The 20,905-nt window shown below is 38.6% G+C and overlaps 1 protein-coding gene across 1 annotated transcript in view; it reads right to left on the reverse strand.

The window, feature by feature from the left end:
- krz (beta-arrestin protein kurtz) overlaps positions 1-10,339 on the reverse strand; it is a 242,100-nt gene extending 231,761 nt beyond the window's left edge. Inside the window, exon 1 of the mRNA XM_067099997.1 lies at positions 10,184-10,339. The gene's annotated coding sequence lies outside the window, so the exon portion shown is untranslated. The remainder of the gene's footprint in view (positions 1-10,183) is intronic.
- Between the last annotated feature and the right edge of the window lie 10,566 nt (positions 10,340-20,905).

Genomic DNA, 20,905 nt, shown 5'->3' on the forward strand with positions numbered 1-20,905 from the left:
TGCCCTCTCCCTTTCATCAACATCTTATCTAAATATGGAACTTTCGTGGTTTCCCTTAAGGAATAAAGTCTAACTATCCTGCCATCTCGTCAGATTTACTGCAAATTCGATAAAATCTTTTAGATATAGGCCCGGCTACTTTGTCATACTACGATTCATGTCCGTATAACAATAAAGAACGTACTATACATGTGTACATTTTTACTTCCGTAAACAAAGTTTGACTGCTTATACCATCGCCTATAGAGAGAGAGAGAGAGAGAGAGAGAGAGAGAGATAATTTCCTTAGCTCAGGACTCGAGAGGATCATTAAAACTTCTGAATTCCTGAAAAGAATATTACGAGCTAAGCCATCCGAAGACTATCAAAGGTTAAAATCTCAAATGACAGGAGGGAGGAAGTCAAACTTTAAGAAATAGCCTAAAAAGGAAAGTGAAGGTGGACAATTTGATATATATATATATATATATATATATATATATATATATATATATATATATATATATATATATATTATATCAACTCATTTTGTCTTTTTGTGTCAAAATCTGTTATAGTCACACATTCTGAAGTTCTGATTTGTTTTTAGTTGAAGCACTTTATTTTTTATATATATATATATATATATATATATATATATATATAAATATATAAACAGTGAAATAAAAAAAAATGCCAGCACAAAGAACTAAAATCAGAACTTCAGAATGTGTGACTATAACAGATTTTCTTTACAACAATGGCAAAGATGTCTTGGCCCGATTAACCTATATACAGTGATGATGGAAAATTATCTGTACACATAATCGAGTAAGGCCTAAGAACCTGCTCATGACATAAAAGCGGATTTCCGCTAAACCAAAGACATCAAGATCGAGCATACTGTATCATAGTAACTAAATGCAACACAAACATATAACGAGCTACAAACAAACGCCAAATAAGTTAAATACCAATAACAAATAGTGATTATTAATTGCCACAGACACCCACATTAAATTTCACAGAATACAAAACTACTATACATAGGCTGCAAACATGCATGGAGCCTTGGCCGAGTCAAGTGGTAATGTACAGCCTACAAAGTACGCACACACGATCTAGGGAGAATAAACACATACAACGTTAGACAAATCAGAACGTCTGTGAACAACAAACTACTATCGGTCTATTGTTACAAGCTAAGATACGGACAAGGCGCATTGTGGTCAACTAGCCTCCGGTGGACGTGCCTCTTCACCCATAACGATCACAATGCCGGTGGTTCACTCCGGGTTGAGCTTCGCGCCGTTAAAAGGGATGTTTGTGGCATGGCAAATGAGATTGTTCTGCGGGCTGGATCCCTCTGTCATCCGTCACTCGTGAATAAACTCGAATGCAAGATAATGAGGAAAACGTATAATGAAGGGGCTGTGTATGTTAACTACGCTGATGGTTGTTTATACATCATCTGTATATGCTCTGAAAACTCTTCAGGTTACAGTCGGCTATATGCTTTTAATTTGCTAGAGACAAATACAGACAAGATTAAATGCAAAAACTAATCTTGAAAAATTTCAATTATTTGAGGAATACAGGGGACGGGACAGACTTTCCCAGTTTCGAATGTGTAACTTTAGGTCTCAGACAAATCCAGTTTAAAATAATATTTTATCTCTTTTTCTCATTATAAATAGGCTAATGGATGGAGATCACTTGCGGGAAGGTGAAGTTACGTCAAAAGAGTTAGTCTAGGGATGGACGCCATTCCCCTATGGCTAGGTCTACATCGATACGCTCATTACCCATTCCTCGTTAGGTCTGTTTACCTACGCAGGAACTACTGGCCGTGGGAACTAGACTAATGAGCGTGGGTTTCTCCCTAATTATCCAAAGATGCTCTAAGTGCAGCTGGGTTACTACACTTTATCCCATAAACCCTATTTACAATAACAGAATAATTATGAGAGAGAGAGAGAGACTCGAAACTATGCAAGAACGCTGTCTACATCTTGATAAAATAAAATTTAAAAACAAGTAAAATTAGAATACAACGTCCATAATGTTAGGTGAAACCGCATCAGAGACTCACCGCATTTTCGAAAAATTCGCTGCGGGTTATCTTGTATCACAATCTGCTGTTTTCAACGGCAATGAATCGTAAACCGGAGAGAGAGAGAGAGAGAGAGAGAGAGAGAGAGAGAGAGATTATAACTGTTAAAGAAGCCGGGTGGTTATAAAACAGAAACCAATTCGCATTAAATCGCGGATATTACTCGCCATCATCCCACTATGCATACAAATAGGAAACTTCAACCAGAGAGAGAGAGAGAGAGAGAGAGAGAGAGAGAGAGAGAGAGAGAGGGGGAGGCATCCAGACCCCCTTTTTTTCTTTTAACGTTCAAGTGCCCAACGCCTCCATGCCAATAAAAATGTGCAATAAAAAATTATCGGCCTACATAATTACAACCACAGAAACGTAGCCACAAAGCTCATTACTGACAACACATTTCACACCCCTACCTCCCACATGGCGGGAAAATACAGGTTTCAAGTCAGTCCGAACATTTTTTCGAATATTATTAATTGCGATCCGCTGACATCCAAATGAAGATCAAGAGAACACACACACACAGTCATCTTGTTACACGGCTCAGACACAGCGTCCAGGGGCCTGTAAGAATCCACGTTTCCCGGCATCTCTCGGTACCTTGCCACTAAATTTGGACCATGTAGCCAATAACTGCTTGATTTAATCCCACGAACTAGCCTCATAAATTAGCCTGAACTGGTGACAGAAATCTATTTGCCTATGTTCTTGTTGCATGCCATCACTGTAACGAATATAAGCAGTCCTGTTTGTACACAAAAGTGAAAAATGGTATCTGCTACTTGGCAGAAAATTTGTCGGTAAGATGCTAAAGGATGCCGGAAAACGTGCTCTTGTGACATCGCCTTCAGATACGTGATTGCTTCATTTGAAGTTCGTGTCGCTGTTCAGTTACTTATAATAATGAGTTATATTTTATAATCACGCCTGTTCTGTTTAACATTAAAATTTGGAACACAAAATTATGAAACTGATAAGTCTCTATAATTTCCACCATTCGTCGTGGAGAGACTATATTATTAAAGAACAAAACTGATGAAGTGAGCAACTTTTCTAAAAACATAGTCCGTCCAGGAATAACACAATGTTACTTCCTCTCTCTCTCTTACACACAAAAATAACAAAACTTTTCCAGTGAATTTTTGTAAAAATTAGGTACAACTTCCTCCTCCGGTCCAAACAACACAATATCACCGAAACGTGGCTCCCCTTACAATGTTCATCAATCGAAAGACCTACACTCCAAGTCTGAGTAGTGTTTGCGGCAAAAAATAACTATTTCATTATTACACAAGGAAAATCTATATGCAGAAAACTACACTCAAGAACTGTGCATTATATAATAGAGAAATATAATAAGGACTATTACAGTTAGCGATGTAACAATGAAATTCTATTCATAAATGTAAGTGGCTTTATTACTTTGGTCTTCCGGCCTGGTATTTTTACTTGGTTTTACTGACATTACCACCCGATGGTGTTAGTTTTTCGCTTGGGAACAAAGGGTGAGAGAGAGAGAGAGAGAGAGAGAGAGAGAGAGAGAGAGAGAGAGAGAGAGAGAGAGAGAGATTTCGTTGATTCTACACTCAGCCTAACACTGTATGAATAAAGGCTCATCTGTAGACACAAGGCCGTGTTATTATCAGTTTCTTAAGTTTGCCGGATGGCGACTTGGACGATATAAATCACAGAGTAGAGTAGCTTCCAATGCAACTTGCATTCTATGTTTCGTGTCATTTATTAGTGATTAGTTTTCAAATGCTGCCATAAAGTGAGAGAACGAATGGACTCCTTTCGAAAACGATGCTGTCCTTGACTTCGACCTTTTGTAATAACCATATTTAACAATTTCAAAATCCTCTCGAGAGGGCTAATGCCATAACTTGTTATATTTTTATGCTCCAGAGTTTTAACATTATTATACGGAGGAACCGGTCTGATTAAAAACTATGAACGCACTTACTGTGAACAAATGAATAACCGATACGAACATCGAACAATTAACCAATCAGCTTCCTTGGTTATGGGTTAAGGGCGTGGCTTCATGGCTTTAATACGGTTCTGTGACAATGGTAGCAGAGTCTGAAAAGATAGCACCCCTCGCATCGCGACTGAATAAACCATAGCATTTTAGAAAGTAATAAACCAAGACTCGTCTCTGTATTATACCAAAAAATCGATCCATGGTATACAGTGCACAAGCCTTCTTGGTCGGAGCTAGGAGCCTATTATAAATGTTTAAAAGGTAATAGTGACCAATTCTGTTTACATAGCGAAACCTAAGTAGATTATTTTAATGACTAAATATCCATTTGAAAAAAAAGTGAGTAAAGTTATTAAATGCCCTCTTGTTCCATTCTATTGCCTCTCTCTCATGAAGCATACAAGATACCGTTGAAGTCTACATGCCTAGCCTGGTAATACCTAGAGAGAGAGAGAGAGAGAGAGAGAGAGAGAGAGAGAGAGAGAGAGAGAGAGAGAGACTGCTAGCCTCGGGGAAAGCTCCACCCGTGATGATGTGCGAAGTACTGAGATTACAGAGATAAGTTGACAGTGCGCGTCTACTTCATTGATGGGCAGTTAAGTTTTTAAATTTTTTACATTTTTTTTTTTTGTTTTTTGCACGCATGTCAGACTATTTCAATATATGTTCCTTTCAATGATACGGGCTACCACAAAGTATCAGTTTGGAGTAGGGGCCATAAATTAGAGATCAACACTAAAATTAAGTGAAATAGCCAAATTTGCACATACATAAACAGAGACAAATATACAATTAAACACAAAATGCACATATATATACAATAATTAGCCATACATCAACAAACAAATTAAATAACCAGAAGCACATCAGTGCACATCTACAAGTACAAACCAATAAATCACGACAAATTTACACGAAGCAAACGAACGAACACGCGTCCCCTCCGCACGAACACCTCGGATCAAGTGGCTTGCCATCAACGACAAATTGAGGAAATCCCTCGGGACCCGAGACGCGACAAAAATGGAAATCTAAACCGGGAGAATCTTCTTGACGTGGAATGATAATGATGATGATGACGCAGCAATACGAAGATTATGGTGAGACGAATAAACTCTAAATACTTATACAAGGGGAGAGAGAGAGAGAGAGAGAGAGAGAGAGAGAGAGAGAGAGAGAGAGAGAGAGAGAGAGAAATGAAAAGGTACAATTTCAACTTTCAACCAGACAAAATCGATAAACGATAACTATAATACAGGCCTATATCAAGATAACTTGCTTATCATTCTTTCTGTCGCCAACTCGGTAACAGATCAACGCTTTTAACAATATAAAGGAGGGATACCCAATAAAAAAAATCCACGCCAGCGTCCGTTATTTTAAATTTACAGGATGAACTTGAGTGTTAACTGTTTCTAGTCCGTTATCATGACAACACTTCCTTTCTAAATCCAAATTATTCTCCTTCTGACGACTGAAGCTGGGTGTAGCATTAATTTTAATCAGGTACACATTATATATTATAAATAAATGAGAATTCTAAATACTGGTAATTACTCTGCCTTTCAGGCGGATGTATAATAATCATACAACAGAAAGCATTTTGTATCCCTGTAAGTTTTGTTGTACGACGAAAGTCAACGGGCAGTGTATTCTGCCGTGCATCCTGGGCCAGGCTCACCAATCACTGGCCTTATATTATATTTTTTGCTTAATAATAAAGAATGAAGGTGCCTTGGTTAATGGGACGTCCCAAGCTGCCCTGATTCTCTCACTCATAACCGTCTTTCCTAAAGGTACGGGTACACTAATAATAATAAAACTGGAGATCAATACTGCAGTTCCCCGTTCACTTTCGCAAAGCAACAAACAAAATACAGAAATAACTGATTTAAATATAAATGACAATGATGACGAATAAACACCCAATTTCAAATAGCAACAAAACAACGCCAACAACAACAACAGTCATAAAACCAGTAGTCTCCTCCTTCCCAGAGACCACAGGCAGAGAGCAGCCTGACGAGATTCCTCAACTGAAAAATCAGTCTCCATTTCGCCTCAGGAAAGACTCATACTTCTGCGCCCTGGGAAGAACGCCTACGCTCTTCGAAATCGGGACTGCAATATCTGAGAATCTGACAACCATGGACCTCAATATGGTTAGCTCTGAGAGAGTGAGAAAGAGAGAGAGAGAGCGGAAACTGACTGCTGGACCTGGTGCTACTTATCCCGGGCTCCCAAGGTACCTTGCAAGCTGCTAAGCTTTGTATTTTTAACTAAGGATAGATATGGTTGCTAGCCTCGTTCCCATTTCTCTACATCTCAAAGCGCTTGTGTATCATTTACTGACGGTCACCCATCCAAAAACAATCCAGACAAAAGCGCTAAACTTCACACACCTAGAGAACAACGGTATAGCCTAGTTGACGGTTACTGCCGGAATTTCACTGGCGGCAACCCATCTAAGCAAATCAGTAAGCACTGTAATGTCGATCTATGTGATATGCAGTACAATATAAGAAACATAACAAATTAACCAATGTATCTTATAAATTAAGAATGAAATGGAAAACAGAATTTAGGCCAAAGGTCATTCAGGGCTGAAAGGGAAATTGAGAGTAGAAAGGTTTGAAACGTATATAGGCGAGGAAGACCTCGCAGCTGCACTATGAAACAATTGTTAGGAGAGGGTGGACAGCAAGATGGAAGAGAGAGAATATGAGCGAAGGTATAGTAAAAGAAATGAAAGAGGTTGCAGCTTGGGGCCGAAGGGACGCAGCAAATAACCTTAAGTAGGCTAATGCCTACAGTGCACTGCGTGAGATGCACTGACGGCACTATTCCCCTACGGGGACCTTATAAATTAACGTACATACATGGCACCGAGAAATAAATCAACGAAAACAATATACAACGACGATAAAGTATCACGGTGATTCAGTGATTATTTAATGACCGTAAAATGAAGACTGTGTCACATAGCCTATACTGTACTACTCCACTACAAAACATCTGGGACCCAATTAGCATATGAATATGAATACTAAAGCTTACTCTCCATCAATATTATGCTAATGTACCCTAATAAGACTTACATAATTTTACCTTAATTTCATGTCATTTTATACAATGCTGGGGGCTGTTCAAGGTACTCTGTAATAATAATAATAATAATAATAATAATAATAATAATAATAATAATAATAATGTCAGAAAAATAACCCAGAAAAAGGAAAATAAACTCAATCTATCTGAACCTTTACATCGTCTATACATACGAGTATTTACACTTGAAACCTTCAATAATCGCCATAACATTATTTTAATGAAACGAATGGCACAATCTTTCTTCAGCACCGGAGATACGTGGATGATAACATTGATGACAATATATACCCTTAGGATTCTTCGACAAACATGGACACTTTTTAAAAAGTGTACATTATCCATGAAATAGCAAGGCCGCGGAGACGATCAAATGACTAAAATACACAGACAGCCTCTCTGCGTTTCTTTCAAACTCCTTGCCTCATCTTGGTAAGCATAGGCACTGACTGCATCTCAACGCGAGACAGGATGCAACGGCCAGGGCCGACAACAATTGAAATTATCTAAAGGGTATTTCCAACGTTCTACTGAGATCCGGTAAGGCCATGGCGTGTCAGTGCCGGTGGACAAGGGAATGGATTCCATAATTGTACCAGTCGGATGCACAAGTGGATTTGGATGCTGTCAGACGCAGGAAGAGGCTTGAGCGATTTTGTTTTAACATATACAAGCTCATGTATTTAATTATTACAAAAAACATCAATCAAAATGCGCACGTACTAACAACAGTATGCTGTTAGGTGCTTGATTCATATTCCTACTGTTGTTAAGCATCTTGCAAAGTAAAAATCATAGCAATATTAATAACTGACGTAAAGCGCCTGTGCGTTCAAACAAAAACAGGTAATATCTTGCGTGAAAGCACTGATAACCTATATTAATAACTATATTCTTAACAGAAACACTGCGAATTATTTAAGTTTTAAACGCTTTGCAAGAAAAGACGAGCAGCTAACCCACGTAGCTAACAATCCAATTTAAATTAAGGTTTAAAGTTTACTTGTAATGCAACTGCCATTACAACGTGCTTACAAAGCCAAGTTTTTATCATATCTTCCGGAAAATGTTGCTAATCCCAGCATTAATAATAAGTTTATGAAGTTGATATGAATTTCCTGCAGGGATCGTTTCCAAACGCTCGGTTTCTACCAATAAAAAACAAGAAGCGTCGACCAAACGTGTCCATGTAGGCTATAATCAACGTTGCTAATGAAGAGCTAGCGTGTGAATACTGCTTTAATGCGATGATCATACGCTTGGTTTGGGCATGACAAATGATCAATGGAATTACTTTCAAATGTATGCTTTCACACACACACACACACACACACACATAACACACAGAGAGAGAGAGAGAGAGAGAGAGAGAGAGAGGAGAGAGAGAGAGAGAGAGAGAGAGAGAGAGAGAGAGAATATTGAACAAAACCTAACCTGAATAACAATTAGGAAAAAAAAAGGTCCACATCACAGTGAACTCCGTTTCGCTAAACCACCGTTCGTTCGAAAGCTGCAAGATTAAAGTTACCTTTTCCTAAGCAGGGACAGCCGAAGCCGGCTCGATCTACAAAGGGCGTGAAGAAGCGTACGTTGTGCTATGAAGCAACGATGGCGGTAGCAGTGGTCGCAGGATGGGGAGGCTTGAAGAAACCATCACAAGGTTAAATACAAAGTCGATTCTGGCTGGGTGTTATTCTATGGAAATTGTAAAATTCAAAACTAACCTATTAAATATGTAGGTTTCGTGTTGTATACCACCATGATATTTAGGTGTTATGCTACCTTACCAAGCATCACCGCGTAACACCATGGCCTTACAGAACGGTGGAATATATAACCTTGTGCCATGTCTCTCCCGCATACCCCAAAATAACTTGAAAAAAACTATTAATTTGAAATGAATGCATCAACAACCGTCCAAATATTTTCTTGTCTTCATTTCCGGTCACCTGAGGAGTTTCCGCTAAACATTGATAATGACCAACGTTCAAAAATGTAACAGCTATCGTTCACCGACCTCAGTATCAACATTCCTACCTACATACAATACCATACTCTACTCTAATTTACGCTAACCATATATAATTTGGTGGTAGCAAACCCGGGATGCATCATTACAGTACTGAACCTAATTCCGGTGGTTTTAATTGGTCAAAAGAGCACGCTGGTTACCGAGATGTGGTGCTGTCTGGATGATGTGGGGAGCATCACAGCCTGGCTGGATTAATACAAAAGGTACCACCGCCAGCGTGGGAACATGGAGGGATTACCCTCGGCGGTTGCAGTTCCCACCCCACTCCCCACGTCCAATCTCCCCGTCTGGGATTTATAAAGGAGGTGAGGTGAGATTACCTAATCCCCCCACCCGATACGTGAGAACGTTTCACTCGGGTTATTACACTCGGCGATGTTCATTTTACAGAAACGGGACTCTTGATCAATACTCGATACGATGAAATACACACACAGGTAACGTACAACAAAACTGCCGGTGTACAAGGAAAACATTGTGCAACTTCCAAGTGAAAGAGGAAAATTACGACTGGTCTGGTCAGATAAGCCATACGAGATTATCACTGTTGTGTTACCGAAAAAATCATTATATGCATTTACACCTACTCCCAAACTAAATCCCTGTATCATCACGGATTCTGGACAACGTTAAAATGCCTTAATGCCTTTTAACACCATTTTGATGCCTTTAAAGATTAGATCCACTGACACTTGCCCAATACACGACCTGGCTCATGTTCGCGGGATTATGACAAAAAACAAACTCGAATACCGGCTCTTTTCCACGTCCCTCGATAAGGGATTTATGGGTATGTTTGGATATGGAGAGAGAGAGAGAGAGAGAGAGAGAGAGAGAGAGAGAGAGAGAGAGAGAGAGAGAGAGAGAGAGAGAGACTGGAGGAAGGAGAGGGGGATATGAGGAGTGCTAAGAGAACCGCACCCGATTTTAATTTGTTCTCAAAAGGCCCAGCGCGATGATTCTTACTTACCTCACCACAAATCCTGGTCTTCAGGTACAGCCTCCACGTTTATCTTATTTCCGGAATAACTATCCTTTGCACTAACAACGTCAGAGTGGAATTTTACTAAAAATCACTGCCTCGCCATGCAACACAACCTTCCTCTTCACTGCCACTCATCAAACTAATTCTGTGACGTCAGGGACAGAGCCGTCCTAGTTCGGCGCGGCGCTAGCAGAGGGCAGTACCCGCGAAGAAAACGAAAATTCTTCATGGGACACTATAAAATTCAGGATCACTCATAAACATAAATTTTTGCTCCCCGAAAACGATTGGCTATGTAATATTCAAAAATATGTTAAACGTGATTCAGCTATAAAGAGATTTAATAGATATAACATACTATTATAAGAAGAACAACACCGAAGGCTTCACAAACTTGAAGAAATACGTATCAACAACGGACGGCCTTAAACTCATTTTGTAGAGATCGTGACCCACAGCTGCTTTGCTAAGGTCAGATGATGTTTAATAATGCCTACGTAAGCCATCTGCAACGATTATCAGGTGTTAAAATGCAGAAATGCAGAGTTTGAGGGGCAACCTACGCCTTACTGAGTTCCCGACCAACAAAATAATACAAAAGGAGAGGTGCTTAACTTCGAAAAGAAGATATGGCTTATTTCTTGGGCTGGAAGATTTCAAGAATTATTATACACCTGCACTTGGCTGTGATGAATAAAATTCCCATTTCGCGTCCTGCTGAGTAGAATCAGATTAATTAGGAGAGGCAGGAAGGTTGCCTTAAACCACCACTCACCTTTGCCTTCATTTTCTTATTTGTGAAGTCTAAGTATGTGTGCATTTATTTGTCAGATTTATAATAATAATAATAATAATAATAATAATAATAATAATAATAATAATAATAATAATAATAATAATAATAATAATAATATGCATTGAAGCATGAAATATTTCGAACAAAATACATTCTGTTTATTACTCAAAAACACAGAGAATAATCAATAACTCTTAGTATTACGTTTTGTCTAGCAGGGTATGGATTAAAGGAGAGAAAATGACTATGTGCACATGTATGCATATACACATGCGTGTTTTATGAAGCTACATGAACTTCAGCTGTTTGTTCCGTCGAAAGAGGTTGATAAAAAAATAAAAATAAACGCTGAGGCAAACAGGGAAAAACAAGTGATCTTGCACTGATATGAAATCTCATGACATACTGACGCCTCCATTCCTGTTCCTTGATAATAGACTCATATGAATTCATATGACCTTAGAATGCAGACGAGCTTTCACAGCCACAAAAACACGCTATTTGAACTACTTCCTGCAGAAAAGGTGATAATATGACCTGATTTTCGGTCATATATACGTTCTACCAGTACAAATAAAACGCATAAGATGCAATTAACACATGTGTATTTTCCTTAATAGTTACACAGGGCCCTGTTGCTAATATTATGCTACTTAATTGCGCCATTATAGTCGGAAGGTACTCTGAGGTGACACGCGCCAGTCACTGTCTTTCAGACACGCTTCCTAACCCGTCGACCGCTAAACCCTTACTGACCTTTAACTTTTCATACTGAACTTGCTTAGGTCATAGACCTCAGCTGATTGGTCCCTTATAATCGAAAGGAACCAATATCGATGTATGGCACTCATTTGAATTACCCACGCCAAACCCCAACGATCGTATGGCGTTCGACGAATCAGCAATATCTGTTCGTTACTCGTTGATCACAGACATACAATAACTAGCAGATTTTCTGTCACATCTCAAACATGAATTTCTATATAAATCAGTTCATATATATATATTATGTGTGTGTGAGTAGATGTATGTATGTATGTATGTATGTATGTATGTATGTATGTATGTATGTATGTATATGCATGAACAAATATGTAAGTGAAATGTTTATTCCAGGTGGTAATTTCTAGTGGAACATAAAATCTTTTATACTGATACGTAATTAAGAAACCGAGTGATTTAATCATCCAGAAGTTAATTGAAAACTATCATCTTTCAGTCACTCTGTAACCATTCTCACACAAGACCTTTGCGCACTGTAAGCATATTAGAACTCGTTCTAAATGCTTCAGAATCTGAATAATTTTTGGTCTGCCATCACATGCAACTGATGACAGGTCTTGCCGTAAGAAATAATTCCTGTGAGTCAGTTTTGCGGAACTAGGTGGCCAACCAGCTGGTCACTTCGTCCAGTCCTTTTCCTGGAAACGTTATATTTAAAGATTCACGAACAGCCACTGCGAAAAGGGACCGAGTCCCATCATGCTGCAACCACATATCTCTCCAGTTTTTCTAATAGCACGCCATCCAATCTCGCCATGAGGAAATTGGTTAATATATATGTAGCCTGAAGGTAGGATACACTATTTTACCGTGTCAAGGGGGAAATGTATGGGCCTGTCACTACGTCTCCCCAAATAGATTTCCACACCATAACTCTTGGGCAATATTGCACGTACCCTTCCTTAACCCAGTGAGGATTTGCACTGGACCATTATTGAGGAGCAAGTCCGTTGACTGAATCGCTTAGGTGAAAAACTGCTTCATCACTGAACTCGATATTAAGATCTCCAGAGTCCCTGTGCCGAATAAGCATCTGTCGATAATTCACAAGACAATCTCAGTGATTACCGTGTAGTAGCCTACCTGATATAAATTGATTTTCTACAAATAAGTATGACTGACGGAGAGAACGCGACCAACTGCGTTAATTTCCTTACTGACTTTCGTGGACTTGTTCACGAAAGTCCACTGCATGGTCGATTACAAATGTTTTCCGTTTTCGTAAACGACAGAATGCTTTGCTAATGGTTCAGTAGCGAATTTGTGTTCGGTTGGGATTCTTCCCACTCAAGAACGTGACGTGAAGCCGTCTTTTACGTACAAAAGTGCAAGCTCTGTTCTTTCTGATTTTTTTAAAAACCTGGTTGTCATAATACAGGATTCTGAAAAAAAAATTAGGCATTAGAAACAGGTTAAAAAGAGTGATGATATCAACAAATACCAACTTCCTATTGCAGTTTTCTAATCCTAAGTTACTGGTCATATAACTATATATATACATATATATATATATATATATATATATATATATATATATATATATATATATATATATATATATATATATATATAAATGTGTGTGTGTGTGTGTGTGTAGAGAGAGAGAGAGTGCGTGATAACAACGTTCGTTTCTTATCGCCAGCACAAAATCAATAAAATCATATAGAAGATGCTCGTCAGATTACAGGAAATATCTACTTCACTTTAATGTCATCGGAACAACAGATCCCGAAACATGTAGTTTGTATGCGTAGAGTTTTGTGGATTTTGTGTTTGTGTGTGCGTGTGTGTCTGTGCGAGCGTGTGTGTATGTGTGTATTTTTTATTTTGTCATAAACAAGGAACCGCTTATGTTTCAAAATCTGCCACGGCTTAATGTGACAAAATGCGTTTTTGCGCTACTTCGTATTTTCGCTTAATTATTGTAGGGGTTTTCTGGATTTTGAAATTTTTGCAGAAGTTGATGGTTTCGTTGTATTATTAATATCATTCTTGTATTCATTTTCATTATTTTTTGTTCCGTTTCCTCTCTAAATAACTTTCTGTGCGTTTTAGATGTCGTAGGGAACCATGGAAAGGTGATGCTTCTGCATCTCTGGTGGAACGAAACCGCGGCCAATGTCGTCGGGTTGGCTCTCGGCGTTTCAAGGTAGATTCGTATGTTTATGGTACAGGGAGCGTTTTTCTTCTTCATGTTCATCGAAGGATGGAGTTGTTGGATTTTTAATGTTTCTGTCATAGTAGTCTGCGGCGGCTGGGGGCAGCATCCATGATTTCCTGCGACTGTAACCGAGTGGGGTAACCGGGAATACTTTGGTGCGCCATTCTATAATGATTACAAACTGGCCCTTATACTCTAAGTGTAAGTGACAAGACTGTCGTTTGGAGATGCCGGTCGTCACTAAACCTGCTTGGCTTTTAAAACCGTAGACGACACTCCGCCTCTTCCAAGTATCTGGAGGAGGGGCTGAACGATTCTTGAGGAGGTCAGCCGTGCGACCATTATTATATAATATATATAATAAGGAAAATGTTTTCATTTGTAGATGCAGAAGAGACGCTCTCCTCACTAATTTTCTCAAGTGCTCTCTCGCCCCTTCGGTGTTGTTGGTGCATTACGCTCTTGAAAATGGCTTTTTGAGCTTTCCTTCCTCGGCGCACAGGTGACCTAGACCGAGACCAACGTAATTAAGCCCAGGGCCCGCCAAGGATACATTACATTCTATAACAAACCCATCATTCCCCGCCCACGCCTGGACGGGCAGAGCGAACGCCCAAAAATCTTTAAAAAGAACGTGACGGACACGTACCGTTGCCCACACTGGGCACAAACCATGGACGACATTAGCAGGACAACCCCATTGGGACAACCCACATACTCGTGAACAACGAGCTCTCAGACAGGGAGTTCGAGAGGAATATCAGACCATGAATGGACAGTACGAGTAAGCAATGAACCCAAGACTTCCTGAAGGAGGGCAGCCGAGGAAACCATTTTTCAAGGACATACTACGGCTCCTCCTCTAGATATCACTTTAAACGTCAAAAATGAGATTGTCCTCATTCTTAGGTTGGTATGACGTCCACCCGCCCTCAGTAATAATAATAATAATAATAATAATAATAATAATAATAATAATAATAATAATAATAATAATAATAACAGACGCACTGCTGATGGGCCTCCTGCTTTCTACATAGTATGTTCATCCTCCATATATACAGTAAATAAAGTATGAAAGCTGCAGTGGCCCTTATCTTGTCTTTTCTCTGAGGCAATTTTCTGTGAGAGGAAAAAGCTAAATAATAATAATAATAATAATAATAATAATAATAATAATAATAATAATAATAATAATAATAATAATGGAGACACCAGTGTGTAGGCTACTTAACTCAAGTCGTGTCGGGTTTGCAATGGCTGTAATGCTGACATTCATTAGCGTTCACACCGGAGAACGGTGATCAAGAAAGCCTTTCTATTATTTGTAAGAAATTTCCTACAGGAGGCAGAAAAGCAATATGAGTTCTCAGAGAAGAGATATAGGTGCTTTTACGTACGTCTGTACTAATATTCCATAGATAAAACATGGCTGTTCAAATGGTATGAAAAGGAAATTACACCTGTACGTTCGTATGACACTACTGCAGTTGTTTTCGTTTTGCCTTTATGCTGTTTGTCACATTTAAGCATCATATTCCACTAAACCTTACTTAGCACGTTAATTGCCTCTAATAATAATAATAATAATAATAATAATAATAATAATAATAATAATAATAATAGCAAATGTTAGTAATATTAAAAATGTCCAAAAGATGGCGCTCTCAAGTCCAAGCAATTGTCTGGAGTCTTTTCTTGGGTATTCTCCTCCTTATTAAACGAGGTTCTAGTTAGAGTTGTAAAGTTTTAATATTGTTCTTATCTATCATAGTCGAAGTTTGTAATAATTATCAAAGAAACAGTTTTTTGTTTATAAATTCTTAAGGAATGGAAGAGAAGCTGTAGCCTCTTAACGTATGAAACCCTTTAGATAATGATAATTGGCAATGTAGACTGAATTATGATGATAATGCGATATTTGACGGCAACTGTCGATGGGTGCTGATAACACCCTGTCATTTGCCGCAAACATGCAAAAAAAATGCTCTAGTCCATCTTGGTTTAATCTGTGAATCAATATATATGAGATATTATATTTTAACTTCACTATTTCAAACAGCTTACATAAAGACTTGTAGGATATTATCAATCCCCTTTGAAAAGAATTAAGTCCTTTGTTCCCAGACACTGTCACTGGTGAAAATACCTCAACTGCTTCATCTATTACTTTATTTTGAGATATTAAATCAAGTCCATAGGCATTTCTGGAGGGTTTTCTCTCAAACAACTTGTCAGCTAGAGAAATGAGTTTGCTTGTACCCTCAGGAAATCGGAATTGATATTTTTAAATCTACGATGATAGCTATGTAAAACTGAAAAATAATGCGGAGGGATTTCTTGCTGATCTCTACACTGCAAGAGTTTGTAAACAAATGGCCCGCATGTTTATTCTTGCTGCCCACGGTCCAGATTTGGGAGCGGCCAAAGACGGGAGGAGCTGACGTCACGACCTAAGCTGAGCGGAAAAGGTCTTATTTTGGGTCGCGGATGGGTAGACCTTGTATTCTCTAGGCCTTAATAAATATAAAGTTAAAATACGTTAGTCACTAATGTCGGCAAACTGGATTTTAACACATGCCCCTTTGGTCAGGTGTCAATATTAATCTAGAAGAAAGTGGATATCAGTAGCACTACAACTGTATTACAGTCATGGGCGATTCTGTCTATTGGATTTAACATAGTGAGGCTGCAAGCTGAGGTTAATTAATCATTCTGTCCGATACGTTATCTGATGGCGTGGGATGCTCTTCTCTCTCTTAACTATCTAACTATATATTCAGTTAATCTTCCTTCATTTTTACACCGCACTGAAGCGCAAATCTTCCGAGTGAGTCCTTCTCCTAGAAATATGACTCTGTTTTCCCTTAAATATATTTTAAAATCTACTGTTGGGCGACACAATTGTTTTCTAGCAAATCTTTCAACAAACTGATGCCTTACGGAGAATCACGTAGCCTCTATTTTTTTTCTATTTTGATGGTACAACTGGATTCTCGTGTTCGTGAACGTGGTGTCACACAATATACGTGAATTCGACTTCATCATCAAACACCGGATAATTTGTGATCATTTTGGGGGCAAGCTACTATGTAAAACAGGGCTGCAAGGTATCTAAAACAGCTTTTAAAAGTTGTACAATATTCAACTGTAGAAAGAATCCACCGATTTACTTAACAGTGTTTTTATATTTAAATGAATGTACCCTACATTTACAAAAGCATAAAGTTTAATCAGTGTACCATCCGTTTAGTGTTGATAATGTGTTAAAGAATTGTAGTATTCAGACCGTGCCTCCTCGTATCTCAGAGTGGCAAATCAGTCGCTCACGTCCTTTTTCCCCTTTTTTCTTTCAGGCCTGGGCTTTGGGAGCAAACGAAAAAATAATTCATTGATTGTGCCATTTTTGAGTTAATTTTGAGAAATAGTTTAAATGCAGGACACAATAAAAGATCCCATACCTGTAGCATAGTTGGTTCCTGGGAGACTTCACTACAGTTTCTCCATAACTACATAATTCTGTGAGAATGAAAGTTGGTTATGTTGTTCACATTTTAATCATGCAAAAAGTGTCTCGAATGTTGGGAGAAGTTCTCTGGTGTGCTGCCTTCAGAGGGCTTCTCTAAAGCTAAGGCAGTGCTATGTTTGCGGGATATCTCAGAACCTCTCCTGTACAAACCTACTTGCCTTTTTCATTGTCTTGTTCAGCATCAATCATCTTGCTCAAATCATCTACATACCATGATAAGTATCAATCAACTTGCCCTGCTCAGTATTCTGTTCAGCACCAGTTTATATACACTGGCTATTATCTTGGTCAGTATCAGTCTACTTACTATGATTATTCATGAACCTTCATATGCGGCTCCTTAAAAGTCTGCTTACCTAACTCAGTCTTCGTATCCTGCCCAGCATCGGCCTACTTATTCCAATCAGCAAATGCACCTGGCTCAGTGTCTGCCTACTTTTTCTGTTCATTCCAGTGCAATAACTGGTGTACTGTACAACCAGTGGCACCAGTTGCGCACTCTTCTGCAATATAACCTATAATGCAACCAGTTTTCTCAACCTTAGCGTCAGTTACAGCTGAAAAATCTCCCGTTACTACTACTGTAAGTCTGTTATGAGGCATAGGATACAAGTAAGGCAAGATGGGAATTCTTGATATTTTGTATGTAGTACAACATAGCTTCTATGAATATGGTAACACTGACATTTTGAATTTTTTAAAGACAATCTTTAAAATATATAAAGATTTTGTTTTAATTTTGTTTCATTATCCTAAATGTAGCTGTGAGGTTTGATCAGTTTCGGTTATTAGACATTTTAAGACTTGGAACAATACTGTGATGTCCTTGACGAAATTTACTACTTGAAAGAGGAGTGGACAATCAGCTTTAAAAACACTTGGAACCCAATAATCAGCAAACAGATACACACATGCACGCCCACAAGCTTCCACTCTAACTTTTATAGTTAAGTACTGTACCAAAGAACAGATCAGCCTCTTCTATAAAGGGAGATGGACTCTGTATACATCAGATGACCCGAATTTGTTTTAAAAATTTGATACCTGGAATGCCACAAATAACGTTTGAACTATATCTGTCGCTGAAGGCTAGCATGATTGAGCAATTTGACTTGAGCATTTGGACCAATAACTTGGAACTTGCTGTGTTCAAGATGTAATGTTTGGACAATAGTTCCATTATTGTTTAGATAACTTTCAAGGCTTTGCGTTTGGCTCGCTTTAAAAGTTATTTCGTCCTCGAAATTCTCTTATAAGGATGTACTTTAAACTAAGGCTTGATGATAAAGGTTCTGTTGAAGCAGCTGATACTTAGTCTAGAAGTGTTTAACTACAGGAATTACCGAAATGATTGCCAAAAATGTTTAAGTGGACTATGGAAACATTTTAAGAGCCTTTCTGAAGAATTAGCATCCAGTAAGAGGAATGTGTGATCTACACTTGATATACACAAAAATGATTGTTATGAGCTACGCCAGAAAAGCCTATGCCCGCAGGGGCGTCATTTCAGATATTTGATGGGGGGACAAAGGCGGTTTGGCGAGCGAAGCAAGCCTAATCACCTGGGTTTTTTTTTTTTGAGCTATTTTATGTGCTTTTTGAAGCACATAAAATAGATAGGTAGAAAGATATAACTTAATGTGATGACACATTTGAATTTCGGTAGGAATAATGGAAAACCAGCTGCTGTTACTTCTTGGGGCTTGGTGGGGTGAAGGGGGCCAAGTTGAGGCTTGGGGGGGTCATCTTGAGTCTTGGGAGGCAGTTGCCACCCAGCCCCCCTAAATGACGCCCCTGAATGCTTGGCGTAAGGCCAGCTTAATCTCCAGCAACAAAGACTTCGTTGGGAGATGGGCCTTGAAATATCAGGGCACTGATCAGATTATAGCTTAAATGTCTTCCCTTTCTAGCAGATTGAAAAATAACGTGGCAAGCGCTGAGAAATCAAAACGGGTGTTTTATTAAGAAGAGGAGTAGCGCTAATGAGAGAGAGCCTTTGTTTCCAAAAATAGGACACGTTCGGACAAACAAGCAAGACGAGACCATACTGTTAGCATTACAACGATTATATCAGTCACTTAATAAAAAAACAAAACCAGTTCGAGATGGACAGAAAGAGAAAAGAAGTTAGTACTACTCTAATTTGGCCTGATTACGTAATCGCTGTCTCGTTGTGTTATAGGACATTCTGAACTTAATGCAATATTTTAGTGTGTCAGTACTATAACGGAATGCCAGAAGAACCAGCTACTTTGGCCTAAAATTAGAATTGTAAAGAATTTTCTGGACTAACAATGAGGGGAAGAAAGTTAAGTATACCTTAGTTTAACCAGACCACTGAGCTGATTAACAGCTCTCCTAGGGCTGGCCCTGAAGGATTAGACTTATTTTTCGTACAAGAACCAATTGGTTACCTAGCAACGGACCTACAGTTTTATTGTGGAATCCGAACTTACATTATAGCGAGAAATGAATTTCTGTCACCAGAAATAAATTCCTCTAATTCTTCATTGGCCGGTAGGAGAATCGAACGCGGGCCCAGGAGAGTGCTAGCTGAGTGCGATATCGACCCATCCAATGAAGAACTAACAATGAGGGGGCTCAGCCACGTGCCTTACTTGGTTCACTTGGTTTGGTTTTATGTACAGCCCTCCACAGGGGTAATTCCCTCTCTGGCGGGCCCATGCACGTTTTCAAAATAAGGTGGTTCTTATATTTTATAATTGTCTTTCAGTGCTTTCTCGTCGGTATCGTAGCTCCTGCAGAATAGGAGAGTCTTTAGTTCCTTTTTAAATTTGCAGTCTTCTTGTATGCTCTTCCTATTAGGGGTTTGGTTTGTGTACGAATTTGTGAAGGGGCTGGGAGGGTACCATCATGTCAGTCATCGATTATTCCGATCACTTTTGTGGCCCTTATCGATTACTTTTACTTAAAAATAGATATTACACGGTTATACTAGTAAAAGTACTGTTATGTTTCCAGTGTAGTAAGCATTAATAATAAGGGAAAAAAATCACTTATGACCCAATGATGTCAGTAATTAAAAATAGGCATGAATAATGAAAGAAACTTTTTTTCCTTATGAAACAAACCAGGAATGAAATAAATGAGTTTCCTTTTTTTCACCTACAGTATGTTCAAGAAGCTACCTTTTTTCTTTTCATCATACCTTTATAGGAAAATAAACCCATAAATATTGTGTATTGTCTTAGGTACGTTGAAATACACGTGTCTTTAACATAGATTTTATATTTATACTACGAATAATCTTTTGTAATCACTTACCTGGAATTATAACCGATTATTGAGAATTATAATGGATACAACTGATCATGGAAACCAGCAAAGTGTAACCACTGTAACTTAATAAAGGTCGATATCCTCATAAGTGATATTAAAGTAGTTAAAGAGGTCTGCGAACTGGTCTGAATCAAGCCA

The sequence above is a fragment of the Macrobrachium rosenbergii genome, chromosome 56 (genome assembly GCF_040412425.1).
Source record: "Macrobrachium rosenbergii isolate ZJJX-2024 chromosome 56, ASM4041242v1, whole genome shotgun sequence".
Classification (NCBI taxonomy): Eukaryota; Metazoa; Arthropoda; class Malacostraca; order Decapoda; family Palaemonidae; genus Macrobrachium; species Macrobrachium rosenbergii.